The sequence below is a fragment of the Oncorhynchus kisutch genome, linkage group LG1 (genome assembly GCF_002021735.2).
Source record: "Oncorhynchus kisutch isolate 150728-3 linkage group LG1, Okis_V2, whole genome shotgun sequence".
Taxonomy (NCBI): Eukaryota; Metazoa; Chordata; class Actinopteri; order Salmoniformes; family Salmonidae; genus Oncorhynchus; species Oncorhynchus kisutch.
Window position 1 is genome coordinate 19296356 of NC_034174.2, and position 19406 is coordinate 19315761.

At 42.8% G+C, this 19406-nt stretch overlaps 1 protein-coding gene across 8 annotated transcripts in view; it reads left to right on the plus strand.

Annotated features, from left to right (window-relative positions):
• The window catches only part of LOC109898110 (forkhead box protein P1-B), a 241197-nt gene that overhangs the window by 14865 nt on the left and 206926 nt on the right, over positions 1–19406 (plus strand). For all 8 annotated transcript variants that reach the window (XR_004203567.1, XR_004203566.1, XM_031793110.1 and 5 more), the window contains exon 2: positions 17298–17396. The gene's annotated coding sequence lies outside the window, so the exon portion shown is untranslated. The remainder of the gene's footprint in view (positions 1–17297; positions 17397–19406) is intronic.

The following is a 19406-nucleotide window of genomic DNA, read 5'->3' on the forward strand; positions in this document are numbered from 1 at the left end:
GTGGTGACCACAGATCACTTCTCAGTTCCTATGCTTCCTGGCTGATGTTTTGGTCACTTTTGAATGCTGGCGGTGCTTTCACTCTAGTGGTAGCATGAGACGGAGTCTACAACCCACACAAGTGGCTCAGGTAGTGCAGCTCATCCAGGATGGCACATCAATGCGAGCTATGGCAAGAACGTTTCCTGTGTCTGTCAGCATAGTTTCCAGAGCATGGAGACGTTACCAGGAGACAGGCCAGTACATCAGGAGATGTGGAGGAGGCCGTAGGAGGGCAACAACCCAGCAGCAGGACCGCGCTACCTCTGCCTTTGTGCAAGGAGGAACAGGAGGAACACTGCCAGAGCCCTGCAAAATGACCTCCAGCAGGCCACACATGTGCATGTGTCTGCTCAAACGGTCAGAAACAGACTCCATGAGGGTGGTATGAGGGCCCGACGTCCACAGGTGGGGGTTGTGCTTTCAGCCCAACACCGTCCAGGACGTGTGGCATTTGCCAGAGAACACCAAGATTGGCAAATTCGCCACTGGCGCCCTGTGCTCTTCACAGATGAAAGCAGGTTCACACTGAGCACATGTGACAGACGTGACAGAGTCTGGAGACGCCGTGGAGAACGTTCTGCTGCTTGTAACATCCTCCAGCATGACCGGTTTGGCGGTGGGTCAGTCATAGTGTGGGGTGGCATTTCTTTGGGGGGGCCGCACAGCCCTCCATGTGCTCGCCAGAGGTAGCCTGACTGCCATTAGGTACCGAGATGAGATCCTCAGACCCCTTGTTATGCTGGTGCGGTTGGCCCTGGGTTCCTCCTAATGCAAGACAATGCTAGACCTCATGTGGCTGGAGTGTGTCAGCAGTTCCTGCAAGAGGAAGGAATTGATGCTATGGACTGGCCCGCCCGTTCCCCAGACCTGAATCCGATTGAGCACATCTGGGACATCATGTCTCGCTCCATCCACCAACGCCACGTTGCACCACAGACTGTCCAGGAGTTGGCGGATACTTTAGTGCAGGTCTGGGAGGAGATCCCTCAGGATCAGGAGCATGCCCAGGCGTTGTAGGGAGGTCATACAGGCACGTGGAGGCCACACACACTACTGAGCCTCATTTTGAGGACATTACATCAAAGTTGGATCAGACTGTAGTGTGGTTTTCCACTTTAATTTTGAGTGTGACTCCAAATCCAGACCTCCATGGGTTGATAAATTTGATTTCCATTGATAATTTTTGTGTGATTTTGTTGTCAGCACATTCAACTATGTAAAGAAAAAAGTATTTAATAAGAATATTTCATTCATTCAGATCTAGGATGTGTTATTTTAGTGTTCCCTTAATTTTTTGAGCAGTGTATATCATAATCACATCAATAAATTGGTTTTTAACAAACTCCTAACACATGTGACAGCAAAATGGATATAGAGGAAGTGACAAACTCGAAACAGGGGAATGTTTACTGGTTGCTTAGAGTGGAAGCCAGGTGTGTGGAATAAATTTGAATTGTTGTGGAAAATACTGGAGATCAAGAAAAGAAGGTAAGGCGCAAGCGCATCGTGCATATTGTGTGTGCCAACAGGTGCTGTTAGATTACAACATAACTTTTCTGACCGTTTGGAATAATGTAAACAACACTAGCAATAGAACAATCAGACTTTGAAAAGGCTTTTGATGAAGTACAACTGGAATTTATATACAAATGCCTGGAATTTTTCAATTTTGGAGAATCTCTTTTATAATGGGATAAAGTTATGCGTAGTAACCCTAGCTGTAAAATAGTAAATAATGGCTACTTCTCAGAAAGTTTTAAAATGTCAAGAGGAGTAAAACAAGGTTGTCCACTATCGGCATATCTATTTATTTTGGCCATTGAAATGTTAGCAATTAAAATCAGATCCGACAATAGTTGTATGCTGATGGTTCATGTTTTCTTTTAAATACACAATTTGGATGCCTCCACAGCCTCATAGATAATCTAGATACTTTTTCTAACCTCTCTGGAATACAACCAAATTATATTATGTATTGGATCACAAAAAAATTAAACTTTTACATTACCGTGTAGTTCATCACTAATACTCGGTTTTCATATCCTGAAAGAAAGTAATTTTTATAGACAGTTAGATCTTGCTACCGTGGAAAGGAAAATACCTGTCTATTTGTGGAAAAATCCCCCCTATTAACTCTTAGTCATATCCCAGTTGACCTCTTTGCTTATGGCCTTGCCTACACCTAGTGACTTGTTTTTTAAAAATGATATGAGAAAAAAATATTCAATTTTATTTGGAATTAAATGGGCGTAGTTATATAATGAATATGAATTTGGAGGGCAGAAATGATTCAATATTAAAGCATTAGAACTTTCACGAAAGGCTTCAGCCATTCAAAAGTTATATTTAAATCCAAACTGGTTCTCTAGCAGATTACTAAGGATCTCACCCCATGATCAAGAATGGCCTTTTTATCTTTATTCATATTACAACCTCTCACTTTCGGTTATTTGCTAATGAAATAATCTCCAAAATATTGCTATTTTTAAAACAAGCCATAGAAAGTTTGTTGCAATTTCAGTGTAATTCACTGGAAAATAACAAGTATTGCAACAAATGTTATGGTTCAACTCAAACATATATAAAACATAATTTTAGATAAAATAAAAGTACATTTTTGTAAATGATATCATAAATAAGTCTGATGGAGTTATTTTACACATTCAGCTAATAAGAATATATGGAAATGTCTGCTCTACTCAAAATCACAACCAACTAATTGCAGCATTACTGCAAAAAAAAAGAAGAGGCAAGTGGAAGGGGAAAAAGTAAGGAACTTGTCTGTCAGCTCTGCATTAAAGATCAAAATTGGCTAAAGAAAATTGTGATAAATAAAAAAGTATACCAGTTTCATTTAAGGATCAGAACATTGACAGGTGTGCCGTATAGATTTCAAAATAGATGGGAAGAGATTTTCGATGTACCGATTCAATGGCACATGGTTTATGAACTGATACATAACACAACGCTGGATTCAAAACTGAGTTTTTCAATTTAAATGATTATACAAATATCTTGCAATCAATAGAACGTTTATATATATATATACATACAGTGGGGCAAAAAAGTATTTAGTCAGCCACCAATTGTGCAAGTTCTCCCACTTAAAAAGATGAGAGAGGCCTGCAATTTTCATCATAGGTACACTTCAACTATGACAGACAAAATGAGAAGAAAAAAATCCAGAAAATCACATTGTAGGATTTCTTATGAATTTATTTGCAAATTATGGTGGAAAATAAGTATTTGGTTACCTACAAACAAGCAAGATTTCTGGCTCTCACAGACCTGTAACTTCTTCTTTAAGAGGCTCCTCTGTCCTCCACTCGTTACCTGTATTAATGGCACCTGTTTGAACTTGTTATCAGTATAAAAGACAAGTGTACCTATGATGAAAATTACAGGCCTCTCTCATCTTTTTAAGTGGGAGAACTTGCACAATTGGTGGCTGACTAAATACTTTATGGGGTGTCACGATCGTCGTCAGGGAAATGATCGGACCAAGGTGCAGCAGGCTATACAGGCCACTAACAAAGACAACTACCCACAACTAAGGTGGCAAAACAGACTTCCTAAGTATGATTCCCAATCAGAGACAACGATAGACAGCTGCCTCTGATTGGGAACCACACTCGGCCAAACACACAGAAATACAAAACATAGAATGCCCACCCAACATCACACCCTGACCAAACCAAATAGAGAATTGCCCCCCCCACCCCCCCAAAGGTGCGGACTTACGGCCGCAAACCTGAACCTATAGGGGAGGGTCCGGGTGGGCATCTACTTCGGTGGCGGCTCCGGTGCGGGATGCAGACCCTGCTCCACCTCTGGCTCACCCCACTTTGGTGGCGCCTCTGGTGCGGTGACCCTCATCGCCGACCCCGGACTGGGGACCTTCTCCGCAGGCCCCGGACTGGGGACCCTTGCCGCAGGCCCTGGACTGGGGACCCTCATTGCAGGCCCCGGACTGGGGACCCTCGCTGCAGGCCCCGGGCTGGGGACCCTCGCTGCAGGCCCCGGACTGGGGACCCTCGTCACTGGAGGCTCCGGACTGGGGACCGTCACTAGAGGCACCGGAGACCTTCGCTGTAGGCTCCGGACTGGAGACCATCGCTGGAGGCTCTGGACTGCGGATCAACGCTGGAGGCTTCGTGCCATGGATCCTCACTGCAGGCTCCGGGCCATGGATCATCACTGGAGGCTTCGTGCCATGGATCATCATTGGAGGCTTCGGGCCATGGATTATCACTGGAGGCTTCGTGCCATGGATTATCACTGGAGGCTTCGTGCCATGGATCATCACTGGAGTGAGGAAACGTATAGGCAGCCTGGTGCATGGAGCTGCTACAGGAATTACCAGGCTGGGGAGACATACAGGAGGCCTGGTTCTGGGAGCAGGCACAGGACTCATCAGGCTGGGGAGACATACTGAAGGCTTGGTTCTTGGAGCAGGCACCGGATACACTGGGCTGTGGAGGCGCACTGGAGGTCTCGAGCGTAGAGCCGGCACAACCCGTCCTGGCTGGATGGTTACCTTCGCCCGGCAAATGCGGGGCGCTAGCACAGGACACACTGGGCTGTGCAGGCGCACCGGAGACACAGTGTGCAGAGCCGGCGCAGGATATCCTGGGCCGTAGTGACGCACTGGTTGCCAGATGCGCTAAGCCGGCACCATCCGTCCTGGCTGGATGCCCACTCTAGCGACGCCGATGCAGGGAGCTGGAATATAGCGCACCGGGCTATGAGTGCGCACTGAAGACGCCGTGCGCTCCACCGCATAACACGTTGCCTGACCAGTACCACGCTCCCTACGGTAAGCACGAGGAGTTGGCTCAGGTCTCCAACCCGAAATTTTTTTAAAGGATTTTTTTTTTGAGGGCTGCCTCTCGATCCTTCTCCGCTGTGCCAACTCCTTGTACTGTTGCCGCTCTGCTTTCGCCGCCTCTATCTCCTCCCTTGGACGCCGATACTCTCCAGCCTTTACCCAAGGTCCCTTGCCTTCCAAGATCTCCTCCCATGTCCATTCTTCCAGAAAACACTGCTCCTCTCGGCCACGCTGCTTGGTCCGTTTGTGGTGGGTAGTTCTGTCAGGGAAATGACCGGACCAAGGTGCAGCGTGGTAAGCGTACATGATCCTTTATTAAGAATGTCGCCAACAAAACAAGAAACACCAGAAACAAACATGCAGCTTACTATGGCTATACAGGCCACTAACAAAGACAACTACCCACAACTAAGGTGGCAAAACAGGCTGCCCAAGTATGATTCCCAATCAAAGACAACGATAGAAAGCTGCCTCTGATTGGGAACCACGCTCAGCCAAACACACAGAAATGCAAAACATAGAATGCCCACCCCACATCACACCAAATAGAGAAATAAAACGGCTCTCTAAGGTCAGGGCGTGACATGGGGGATACAACCATCCCAGCTCTTCAGATTTTTCTGCGAAGAGACAGGATAATTAGATCATTTGTTTTGGTAGTGTCCAAATGTAGCTTGTTTTTGGTCTTAAGTTCAGGAATGGCTGAAGAATTGCAACATCTACACTACCATTAAAAAATGATCAATTAGCCTTTTAAAATTATAAACTTGGATAAGCTAACACAACGTGCCATTGGAACACAGGAGTGATGGTTGCTGATAATTGGCCTCTGTACGTCTATGTACAGTAGATATTCCATAAAAAACTGCCGTTTTCAGCTACAATAGTAATTTGCAACATTAACAATGTCTACACTATTTCTGATCAATTTGATGCTATTTTAATGGGCAAAAAATGTGCTTTTCTTTCAAAAACAAGGACATTTCTAAGTGACCCCAACCTTTGAACGGTACATTTTTATCCAACATGTTGTGGTTGCCTGAGGCTGAGGCATGGAATCAGTAGGCTATTATTAAACAAACACTCAAACAAAAGCAGGATCTGTCTTATTTCTGTAGATATATTTGGATGATTTATAAAGCCAGACACATTTAACAGTTAGGCTGTTGATTATAGACTTAATTAAGTTGGGGTTTCCTTTCTCCTCACTTTTCTTAGATAATTAGGGCAAGTGCTGCTGTTTTTCTGTCTCCTAACTCTGCTGCTGCCTCTGCCACATTGTGCTCAACACCAATACAGTTGCTTGCGAAATTATTCACCCCCCTTGGCATTTTCCCCAGTTGTTTGCCTTACAACCTGGAATTAAAATGGATTTTTGGGGGGTTTGTATCATTTGATTTACACAACATGCCTACCACTTTGAAGATGCTAAATATTTTTCATTGTGAAACAAACAAGAAATAAGACAAAAAACAGAACTTGAGAGTGCATAACTATTCACCCTCCCCCAAAGTCATTACTTTGTAGAGACACCTTTTGCAACAATTACATCAGCATGTCTCTTGAGGTATGTCTCTATAAGCTTGGCACATCTAGCCACTGGGATTTTTGCCCATTCTTCAAGGCTAAACTGCTCCAACTCCTTCAAGTTGGATGGGTTCCGCTGGTGTACAGCAATCTTTGAGTCATACCACAAATTCTCAATTGGATTGAGGTCTGGGCTTTGACTAGGCCATTCCAAGACATTTAAATGTTTCCCCACCACACAAGTGTTGCTTTAGCAGTATGCTTAGGGTCATTGTCCTGCTGGAAAGTGAACCTCCATCCCAGTCTCAAATCTCTGGAAAACTGAAACAGGTTTCCCTCAAGAATGTCCATGTATTTAGCTCCATCCATCATTCATTAATTTCTGACCATTTTCCCAGTCCCTGTCGATGAAAAACATCCCCACAGCATGATGCTGCCACCACCATGCTTCACTGTGGGGATAGTGATCTCAGGGGATGAGAGGTGTTGGGTTTACGCCAGACATAGTGTTTTCCTTGATGGGCAAAAAGCGTTTTCCTTGAGCTCTCTGTTTGGGGACTCTACCATATGCCTTTATTTTTTACTTTAAGCAATGGCTTTTTTCTGGCCACTCTTCCGTAAAGCCCAGCTCTGTGGAGTGTACGGCTTAAAGTGGTCCTATGGACAGATACTCCAATCTCCACAGTGGAGCTTTGCAGCTCCTTCAGGGTTATCTTTGGTCTCTTTGTTGCCTCTGATTTATGCCCTCCTTGCCTGGTCTGTGAGTTTTGGTGGGCGTCCCTCTCTTGGCAGGTTTGTTGTGGTGCCATATTCTTTCCATTTTTAATAATGGTTTTAATGGTGCTCCGTGGGATGTTCAAATTTTCTGATTTTTATTATAACTCAACCCTTATTTGTACTTCTCCACAACTTTGTCCCTGACCTGTTTGAAGTGCTCCTTGGCCTTCATGGTGCCGCTTGCTTGGTGGTGCCCCTTGCTTAGTGGTGTTGCAGACTCTGGGGCCTTTCAGAACAGGCATATATATACTGAGATCATGTGACAGATCATGTGACACTTAGATTGCACACAGGTGGACTTTATTTAACTATTTATGTGACTTCTGTAGGTAATTGGGTTGCACCAGATCTTATTTAGGGGCTTCATAGCAAAGGGGGTGAAAACATACTTTTTTTTTTTCATTTCACTTCATCAATTTGGACTATTTTGTTCATGTCCATTACATGAAATCCAAATAAAAATCCATTCAAATACAGGTTGTAATGCAACAAAATAGGAAAAACGCCATGGGGGATGAATACTTTTGTAAGGCACAGTATGCTGGTTAAGTTTCATGGTCTAGGAAAAGACGCTAATTCAACAGCGCACTGATGTTTCAGAACCGCAGATTGCGACCACTATCCAACACAGGAGAAAGCGTATTTGTTATAATATAACATAATTTTTTATTAGTGTTGCACCATTGTTCTTACATAATGTAACCATATCAGTGGAGGCTGCTGAGGGGAGGAGCGGCTCATAATAATAGCCGTAACGGAGCAAATGGAATGGTATCAAACACCTGGAAACCATTTGTTTGTTGTATTTGATACCCTTCCACTGATTCCACCAACCTCCTGTGAACCATATGCAATTTCAGTAGCACGTCTTAGTTATGGACTGTGCAATCTCCATGGCCTCCACAATGGATTAGTCCACCCAGACAGGCGCAAATCAAACAGGTGTCTTGTACACCATTAAAGTATTATAATTTTTTGCTACTGCTCGACTAAAGACATCTCGGTCGACCAACAGCCCATTAACCAAACAATCGACCAGTCGACTAAATGGGGTCAGTACAGTTATTATCCAGTAGCAGAGCATCAAACTCACTGGGAGAATTTCTAGTTTTGCCTTTGTGTTTACTAACAGGCCTACAGTAAAGTTGAAAATGTATTTGTTGTGGATGGAGAAATAAGCTTGTGAGTTTTTGGACATTATTCTAAAACCATTTTCATGTTGTGATTTGTGAATGAGAGCATGATATACACGCTTTCAACATGTTGACTAATCAATTTCTCGGCGAGCACCATTGTTAGAAATGAGTAAATCAATCTTTTCACTTAATATTATAGAGTCCAATCGGATTAGGCATCGGAAGTGCATTTCTGTGTACTTTATACACAATTGTAAGTGATGATTGAAGGTCTAATTCAAAGAGTTTTAATCACAACGTGAACCTCTTGCAGTGTCATCTTTATTGTAAATGCCTCATAAAATGAATAGACGAGTAGCCTCTTTTTAGAGCACAATGGATACATTAGAATATGAGATGGATGGTAGATTAGTATCCCTCACAATATTTCACTCTATCTCGCCTATCCTCTCCTCTTTTCCCTCTATAGCGGCCGATCTCACATAAAAGACCTAGTGGAACACAATAAGGTTGCGGGTTGAACCTCACATGGACAGGTTAATTAAAAAAGGGGGATCAGGGAATTTGACCTTTTTGTTTGTAGTCATTCTTCAAAGTGGAGTTGAGCAAAGGGCCGACCACATATATGATCCCTTGGTGAGATTGATTGTTGGAACCTGTTTAGCTACTGAATGAGTTTACACTCTTTCTGTAGCCAATACATTGCTGTTGTTTATGTTTGTTTATACAACGGTTGGGTCTAATCCTAAATGCCGATTGGTTGAAACTGCATTCCAGCAGATGTCTATTCCACAAGTTACCACCAGCTAAATGTATGATGTTAAAATACCTATTTACTCTGTTCCATCTGACTGCGCAATCCACTGTCTCATCAGCCCAGCCAAGCAATTTATAAACTTGATCTCCACTATAAAAAGCATCCAGTCATTATCTCACATTGCTTTTAGACTAACATTTAGTTTTCAACAGCGGAGATTTGTATAAATTCGATCCAGCTGTCGCACAGTAATGAACGTGTCGGGAGTCGGGATGAAACAGACAGGCATGCAGCTTTTCTCAGCCAGTCGAACTCATGATTCAGCATCATTTTTGTGGATATACTATACAAAGAAATATCAATAGAAAATAGGTCAAATGAAAACAAAGTGCAGCTAGTTTGCAGGCTTTCCAGATTCAGTTTGAAGTGATTGTGTTTGGTGTGTTGTTGGCTGGCTCCTGACGAGAGAGCACATTTTCTATACCAGGTGAAATTGCACCTCATTAGCTCGTTGTTATGGATGTATCCAAATAAATGTCACTAGAAAATTGCTTAAGAAATGCAAATGCAGCTACTTTGTTGTTGTTCTGGCTGCACTGTTTGACGTGACTGTAAGTTAGCCGTAGTTGGCTAGCTAGCAAGCAAGGGATAAGAACGTTGCCAACCAGTATGACAATAGAACATTTTAAACGATTGAGTGGGTTGTGTCCATAGATACAGAATAAATTCATAAAAATATGTCAATCATTATTTGAATATGTTGGTAACCCATTGTTTAAAAGTGATAATGCCCTCAAAGCTGGTGTTTGCAGTATATATTATCACGGGCCTAACACATGTGCCATTATATCCTCCAAACACCGGCTTTGAGGGCATTATCAGTTAATTAGTACCCACCTCTGATTGGCAGGGCTTATATCTGTCTGCCAAATAGGTCCACACCCTCCCATCATACCAATCGCATTGGAGCTGACTCTCCTTTTCCACCATGTGAGATCATTCTGTTGGAACTGAAGTCACGTGTTGTGATGTTATTGCGGTAAACCTCAAGAGTGCTAACCGACCATTCAACATCACTTCAACAAAAGAGACAGGTCGTCACCAGGCTGACATGACTGTAGTTGTTGCTGGATGATTCACCCACTGAAGACATGATGCATCACTGGGTGTACGTATGCTCCATTGTTATATGCACTTCACATTTTGATAGACTTCCAGTACAGTAGACATTTTACAGAAAATGGATTGCACAAAGTATTTTTATTCCTCTCCTGTTATGGATGTGTTCACAATTAGTGGCCTGTGAGGCAAGGTATCTGTTAAGTAATCAAGTGTAATATTCCACAGGCTAATTAGCAGTGTTAGTTAGCAAAGATTTGGATGCGTGTATGTTCTCTATATTTCATTGTAAAACTTTTGGAGATGGATCTTGTTAAAGCTTCCATTGGTCCTCTGGAGTTGAAATTATTAGTCTAGATCACCTGCAGGGCTTCAGACTGCAACCATTTAGTTGCATTTTGCTACCCTTTGACTTGGCTGTGTGAGTAAAACATTTATTTGGTCGCACTTGTGCAAGCTACACATTCTACCTGGTCACCTCAATCAAAAAGTCATATTTTTTGGGCAGATAAAACCATTAATTTGTTCAACTGTAAAGTGCATTGTCATGATTGCTGTAATAAAAGTGTCTGTTTCACATTGGCAGGCTTCTGTAATGAGCGAGCCTCTCACACTCTCCCCCCCTGTGTTCCCCTTGTGATCTTATAACATCTTATAACAATTTACTGTTAGATTAATACATGGCTAGCAGTAGGTGTTAGTGATCTAGCTAATGTGTTTTGAGTTTCAACTTCCTCAAGTGGTGAATAAGCACCAATTGAATTAGGCCTATGTATAAAATTAGTGTACATAAAGATGAACACATGTATCTCTATTCAACAACAACAAAAATCTGGAGTCCTATTTTGACAGTAAAATATAACAAAAATAGCCCATTGTCAACCCAAAATTCTTGACAATTACTGGATTAGGTTGCATATCAAAATATTTCAAAGCCTTCATTCTTGCTTGGACATGTTAGATGTACAAACTTATTTATTGAATACCGTCTCAGTAGTCAATTACACTAAGCATTTTGAAATACTTTATATTGACTTTCTAAGAAAGGGGGAAATGTTTGTGTCCTTGACCTGTTAGCTAGGTAATAATGGGTCCAGTTATTATTTTCACTCTGAATCCTTCATTATGTGATAACTTAGATATGTTAGGCTTTCTTACAGTTTAGTTTAGCTCATATAAATGATTTGCATGAAATTTGTCCCTCCTGATTTAGGATGTTTGGAACTCTTCTTCTTTGGAACCATGCCAATTGAATAATCTGCTTTTTAACCAGCTAGGAGAATAGGGAATATGGTTCTCTCTGGGCTTGAGGCTTGATCTCCTTATGTGCCCCCCCCATCCATTCACATCACAATTAGTGATTTTGACCATCCCCAAATGGCCCACATAATTAAAGAGTTGGCATTATAATTACAATGTGTTTATTGTCTGTTTATGGGTGGTGTGTTGTACATAACACTTGGACATTTCATTGGAGTAAATGGATTGAGGTTTTTTAATACACTTTCTGTAAATGTGATTTCTTGTATCAATGATACCTCGTTCATCAGCCCTTTGACAGTTGCACTGTTTGTCCTATGTACAGCATAATTTGGCCGACAGCGGTAACTGGCAGCCGAAATAACCACATTATTTAGTCATGGGTTTTTAACGGGCACAACGGCAAATGGATGTTAAGTAAATGATGCAATTTATTCCCTTCCTTCTCATTGCCAGTTTGGTTGCCACGGGACTTCTGCCAGCTTTAAGTAAGTGGTACCCAGATGGTATTCACATGACGCCCACTTGGTTACAAAATCGTCCCCGGGAATAACTCTGCTGCCACAACAACCAATAGGTCAATTGAGCAGGAGATCCTGTTGCTTCCACAGTTTAGCATATGCAAATCTGCTAATGTTGTGTCATTTCGGTAAATTCTGGGGGAAGGTTGTATCTCAGGGGTCCTAAACAAATTGGAAAGGAGCCCAGTTAATGAGCGGAGCTGGAGAGAGAGATAGAAGGTAGACATCCTCCGCCTCAGATTGTTTCCTCTGTGCTAAAGCATGGCTTCCTGGATCCTCCACTTCTTGCTCACCCGGCCTCCTGCTCCTCTGTCGTGGAGAGGGGAAGTGCCTGTGATGAAGATGGGCCTGTAATGGGATAGTCCACTGGGCTCTCAGTCAGATAAAGTGATTTTTCTACCATCTTATGAAAAAAGCCATTCTATTTCTGGAACATAAGTGTGGAAGACAATGCCTGGGCTTTCTCCTGCTCTCTCTCTCACACTATCTCTCTCGCTCTTTCTCTCTCATCCACACTCTCTCTTCCACTTTCTGTCTCTCTCATCCTCCATCTCCTCTCTCTGTCTGCCAAACTTTTATACCGGCTCTCATCAGCTGCAGCTGTGGTGCACTCTGTCTCGATTTCTACTCCTGGAGAAGTGGTGAATTGTGTCGTCTGCAGCCACTAACAGCCAACAGCTGCTTTAGCCCGCTGCAGAGGGAGGACAATGTGGAACTGATTTTCAGCGAGAGAGAGAAATAAATAAACAATGTACAAAAAACAATACCTCAACCAACACACAGTTTATGCAAATTGGGAACATGTGTTTGTAGATCGATAAGCCATGCTTGTGCATGAAAAGTCTAGAGTGACCGCTTTACACAGAGATGTATGTTACCATGAGCAGTTCTTTATCTGCAAGATGTTGGCCTACACATCTGTTTGTAAAAAAAATAAAAAGATGTTAAACCCACTCAATATGATGAAATGCATAAACTATTTGTTGTTGAGTTGTGACATTAATCTCCCTAGATCTGGGGAGTGTTAGTGGATAAGACACCAGCTGTACCGGGAGGGGAAAAGTTTTACTCATTGTGGTGGGAGGAGGGTCAAACTGTCAGTAGGTCAAAGGTCAGATAAAAAAGGGGAAAAAAGACAATGCAACAACGGCAGATCTACACACATTTAATGAACATGTCTGTTAATGCCTCAACAACATAACCCAAATTCTTTAAAATAGCCCAACAACCTTGACTTACTATGACTGAGATATATGGTTGTCCCGCCTAGCTATCTTAAGATGAACGCACTAGCTGTAAGTCGCTCTGGATAACAGCGTCTGCTAAATAAAATAAACATCTAAACGTAGATATTTGGATTGCATTGGTTTCAAATTGAACATCTATAATTTGGGTTGAAGCCTTGAGACCTTTTGGCTTTTGGCTTGACCCAAATGTAAAAGCCCAAAACTCTGCGTTTGTCAGTGTGTCATAATCTGCTATTAGCATTGGTAGAAATGTTAATGCTCAGAGGCTCATCGCCTCCAGAGAATGGCTTTCTATCACATGCTCACATTCTTTTAAAAGGGAAATGGAAGATGAATTTTGCCCCTAAAGGCTGTATCACAACGGCTTTTTATCCTAAATGGCTCTGGGGATTGTTATCTGTGGGAAGTGTGCCCTGCCTCCGTCGTGTTCAATCAAGTGTCCACTTAGTTGTGTCTGGGAGTAATTGTTCCCAAGTGGGCCACACACTGACCTGTTAATGTCGGCGTTGACCCTCTAACCTTGTCAGCACGTCTTAGGGAGGAGTTTAAATCATGTGGATCTCCTTCTTGCCTTTGCGCTGCCTGGGCAAGTGGGTGTCGGTGCTGATAGACCACTCTCTTATAATTGTCCCCAGCAGCATGGGTCAGCCAGGGGTGCTCCCCAAGCCCGGCTCTTATTAGATGAGGTACTGGGAGTGCTGTGACTTAATGGGTCAAGCCATTGATCCGATCCAGCCACAATGTTCTGTCTCTACAGTCAGATGAAGCCCTGCTAGCTACCTAATGACTCTCAGAGTTGCAGGCTCTGTTGACTGTGTTGGACATAGACAGCATTCTGAGACAACCAAACGCTATTGAAGACATGCTATTCGGTCCCATCTATAATGTTTCGGTATTTTGCCAATGGGTTTCTTATTTGTGTGTGATTTGACATCCCGTTGACTGTGGTGTCCTCTGTGTATTAGATATTGATGAGGTAGAGTAGGTGGAGTAGGTTGTCCTTGTCCCCATCCAGTCTGATGTTTCATGAACCTGGGTAGAACAAAGACCTTTGCCAAAAGTTTGTTGTCAGTTCGGTTGGAAACATGACACACAAATAATTAACAAACTACATTGAACAAAAATATGAACGCAACATATAAAGTGTTGGTCCCATGTTTCATGAGCTGAAATAAATATGCACAAAAGCTGATATATCTAAAATATTTTGCACAAATTTGTTTACATCCCTGTTAGTGAGCATTTCTCATTTGGCCAAGATAATCCATCCACCTGACAGGTGTGGCATATCAAGAAGCTGATTAAACAACATGATTATTACACAGGTGCACCTTGTGCTGGGGACAACAAAGGGCCACTCTAAATGCCAAATGTCTCAAGTTTTGAGTGAGTGTACAATTTGCATGCTGACTGCAGGAATGTCCACCAGAGCTATTGCCAGAGAATTGAATGTTAATTTCTCTACCATAAACCACCTCCCAACGTCGTTTATAAAAATTTGGCAGTACATCCAACCAGCCGCACAACCACAAACCATGTGTATGGCCTTGTGTGGGTGAGCGGTTTGCTGATGTCAACGTTGTGAACAGAGTGCCCCATGGTGGTGGTGGGGATATGGTATGGGCAGGGATAAGCTACAGACAACAAACTGAATTGCATTTTATCGATAGCAATTTGAATGCATAAAAATACCATGATGAGATCCTGAGGCCCATTGTGAGGCCCCTTGTTCCTCAGGTACCAACATATGCATATTTGTATTTCCGGTCATGTGAAATCCATAGATTATGGCCTAACGAATTTATTTCAGTTGACTGATTTTCTCATATGATCTGTAAACCAAGTAAAATCTTTGATATTGGTGCATGTTGCATTTATATGTTTGTTCAGTATATTTTAAAGTGTCTGGTTACGAGTTCCTTTTGAAACTGACAAGGACTGTAATTTGGGTCAAAAGGAGAGATTAAAACCACATGTTTCTAAAGCTGAAGGTTGTGTGTTGAGCAGCTGCTGTGTGGAAGTCCACAATTGAAGAATAACTTAGCTGTTGTATCTGTCTATTTGATGTTGCCGCTGTGAAAATGACTGTGAAGATATCGTACTGTATCTTACAGGGCTTGGTTGTTTGTTTGATTTTATGGATGGAAAGCAGTAGCACGTCTTTAAACTAAACCATCACTTTTTAAGTGCTCATTTTCGAAGTGAAATAAAAGTGGGGTACCTCATTTCAAAATTGAAGTACTTTTAATCTTTCTTCAGATCCCTTATACGAGACCATGCATAAATCCAATCTCTTTCGAATGATCTCATCAACTCTTACCATTGTAAATTGTGCATGGTGGTACTCTTTTCCCAAGTCTTTCCTTTTTGAGCAAGGTGGAGCCACCATGCTGCAGCCATAGATTCAGATGGGTGAAGCCGGTCTATTGGGATAAACATATTTTTGGGAGTCATTTACAATTCAGCAGACACTCTTATTCAGAGCAATTTAGGGTTAAGTGCCTCGCTCAAGGGCACATCGACAGATTTTTCACTGAGTCTGCTCAGGGATTCAAACTAGCATCCTTTTGGTTACTGGATCAACACTATTAACCACTAATCTACCTGCCGCCCTATAATGACAGGCATGCAGACGGGTAATCAGAAGGGTCTTATCAGGGGCCGTTCAGAGGCTGATGGCGGGCAGAGGAATGTGATCTGGCTGTGGAAACAACGCTGCGTTAATGGGGTTAGCCAAATTCCACACTCATGAATTATGAGGCGGGCCTGGGGTTTGTTGTGTATGGTTTGGGGCCTCGACACACTAGTGCTGTACAGAGAGAGAGTCAGAGTTATATATTTGGTCTTTTGGCACTGTCTCTCATAGACAAGCTCAATTAATGGTTCTGGATCTCCTTCTTCTGTTCTGCCGATAGGGAAAAAAATATACATTATACACTCATGCCATAAACAGATAGGCCTAAAGATATAGATAGACCTCGAACGCACATCCAGGTCACCCGTGATGCAAGTCAGTATTCAACGTTCATCCATTTCTGATGATGTCTGAAGATTACATAGAAACCGGCCACTAGGTTTTGCCTAGGGTGTTGTGGACGGGGATGGTGGATAAGTTGCAAGGTCGAATCCAGCAATAGAAAGTTGTGTTTGAGATTTTTGTTTTAAGCCTATCCCAAACCTTAACCATTCTGAGTTAATGCCTAACTTTAAGATTTTGGAGTTAATGCCTTAACTTAACCTTCAACATTTAAGAAATTCAAGTTTGAGAAACATGAATGAACTTTGAATTCTGCTAGCTAGTTGCACACACACACAGAGACAGACAGACATGTTGTTGTCTTATGAATTAATACTTCAACAAGTACAGCATGTAAAGAGGCCAATATGATCTGGTATTGAATTTAGGTCTGTCGATGACCAAGTTCACAATTGTAATTTTGGAACTGACTTAATTTTCAGAATGGTGTCCAGAAAATGGCCTTGCAAAATCCAGATTACTTTCAGACAGAGCTCACACACAATGGTGCAGGTTTATAGGTCAATATGTCACTGAGAACATACAGCGTTCCGGGGGAGTCAGATTTCTGTGGTTGTACACATTGTTATTTTGTTAACGCTGACATTTACATCAGCAGCATCATCACCGCATTATGCAATTGTGAGATAATGTTAAATATCAGTCATACTAATCTGTCTTTGTGAAGATGAAAACAGTGAGATGACTATGTATTTAGGCCAGGAGATGACAACTGGAATCAGTGCGTCATAACGCATGTAAAATATGTGTGGTTGTAGCTGATCACGTTTAATTTTCCCTCTGATAATGCCACTCCTGTTGATGTGGGTTAAGTGAACTGAGTTTTCTCTTGAAGGGATACAGCTTTTGTCAGAATGTACGTTTCGTAGCAGGTTTAGGAGAACTAATGCAGCAGGTTAGGATAATTAATGTAGAAAGGTTAAGGTTAAGATTTCAAATCAAATTTTAAGAAGATACATTGTAGAAATAGGCAGGGTTTAGACAAAATTATGACTTTGGTAACTAGTGACAACCCTCTCTTCTGTCCTTCTCATACCTAAATACAGTGTAATCTGTGAACTCCTGATGGTCCCGCCTCTGAAGACCCTGAGCTGAATTTTCATTGGAAGAATGGAACGCCAGTCTTTCCTACACAAGTGAACACGGTATATGCACTTCCTTACTCTTATCTACTTCAGATGTCAGTTTTATTTCAAATGTTCTCTGCCTCTGTGAACTAGAAGACTGCAGCATAGTGAGATTTAACTTGTTAGGCTAATTAGCATCTTATTATAATTAGGTTAAACTAGATACCAACACATGCTCAAAGTATTTTCATGAACTGTTAATTGTTCAGGCTAATAATTGAAAACTATTTTATTTGACCAAATTGCATTATGACTTTGAATAATGAAACAACTAAACGGAATGTCTTGCAAATAATGTGTTGGCTAAATTTATCAATAACTTTGTTGAAAATATGATGTTCCTATTTTATTCAAATTTGCAAGTTTTAATTGAATACTTTGATGCATTGTGGAAAATATTACTACTTACAGTTGAAGTGGGATATTTACGTACACCTTAGCCAAATACATTTTCACAATTCCTGACATTTAATCCCAGTAAAAAGTCCCTGTTTTAGGTCAGTTAGGACCACTTTATTTTAAGAATGTGAAATGTCAGAATAATAGTAGAGAGAAGGATTTATTTCAGCTTTTATTTCTGTCATTACATTCCCAGTGGGTCAGAAGTTTACATACACTCAATTAGTATTTGGTAGCATTCCCTTTAAATTGTTTAACTTGGCTCAAATGTTTTGGTTAGCTTTCCACAAGCTTTCCAAAATAAGTTGGGTGAATTTTGTCCCATTCCTCCTGACAGAGCTGGTGTAACTGAGTCAGGTTTGTAGGCCTCCTTGCTCGCACTCGCGTTTTCAGTTCTGCACACAAATTTTCTGTAGGATTGAGGTCAGGGCTTTGTGATTGCCACTCCAATACCTTGAATTTGTTGTCCTTAAGCCATTTTGCCACAACTTTGGAAGTATGCTTGGGGTCATGGACCATTTGGAAGACCCATTTTGTCATGCTCGTTGAAGGAAGGATCGGACCAAGGCGCAGCGTGGTAGGGCGTACATCTTTCTTTATGAACACCGAAAAAACAACAAAATACAAACGAAATGTAAAGTTTAGTATTGCTAAACAGCACAGTACCAAAACAAGATCCCACACACTACAGGTGGGAAAGGCTGCCTAAGTATGATCTCCAATCAGAGACAACGATAGACAGCTGCCTCTAATTGGGAACCATACCCGGCCAACAAAGAAATAGAAAACATAGATTGCCCACCCTAGTCACACCCTGACCTAACCAAATAGAGAATAAAAAGGCTCTCTAAGGTCAGGGCATGACAGTACCCCCCAAAGGTGCGGACTCCGGCCGCAAAAACTGACTCTATGGGGGAGGGTCCGGGTGGGCATCTAGCCTCGGTAGCGGCTCCGGTTCGGAACGTAGACCCCGCTCCGCTCGCGGATCCCTCCGCTTCCGTTGAACCAGACCGTGGATCGTCGCCAGAGGCTCCGGACCGTGGATCGTTGCCAGAGGAACCGGACCGTAGATCGTCGCCGGAGGACCCGGACCGTGGAACGTCGCCGGAGGCTCTTCCGGACCGTGGATCGTCGCCGGATACTCGGGACTGGGAACCCCCGCTGGAGGCTCCAGACTGGGAACCGTCGCTGGAGGCTCCGGACTGGGAACCGTCGCTGGAGACTCCGGATCTTGGATTGTCTCTAGAGGCTCTGGACCATGGATCATCACTGGAGGCTCTGGGCCATGGATCATCACTGGAGGCTACGGGCCATGGATCATCACTGGAGGCTCCGGACCATGGATCATCACTGGAGGCTTTGTGCCATGGATCATCACTGGAGGCTTCGAGCTATGGATCATCACTGGAGGCTTCATGCGGGGAGCTGGCACAGGCCGTACTAGGCTGGAGATACGCACTGAAGGCCGGGTGCATGGAGCTGGCATTGGATATACTGGACCGTGGAGGCACACTGGAGGTCTGGAGCGTAGAGCTGGCACAACGCGTCCTGGACAAATGACCACCCTCGCACGGCAAGTGCGGGGAGCTAGCACAGGACGCACTGGGCTGTGAAGGCGCACCGAAGATA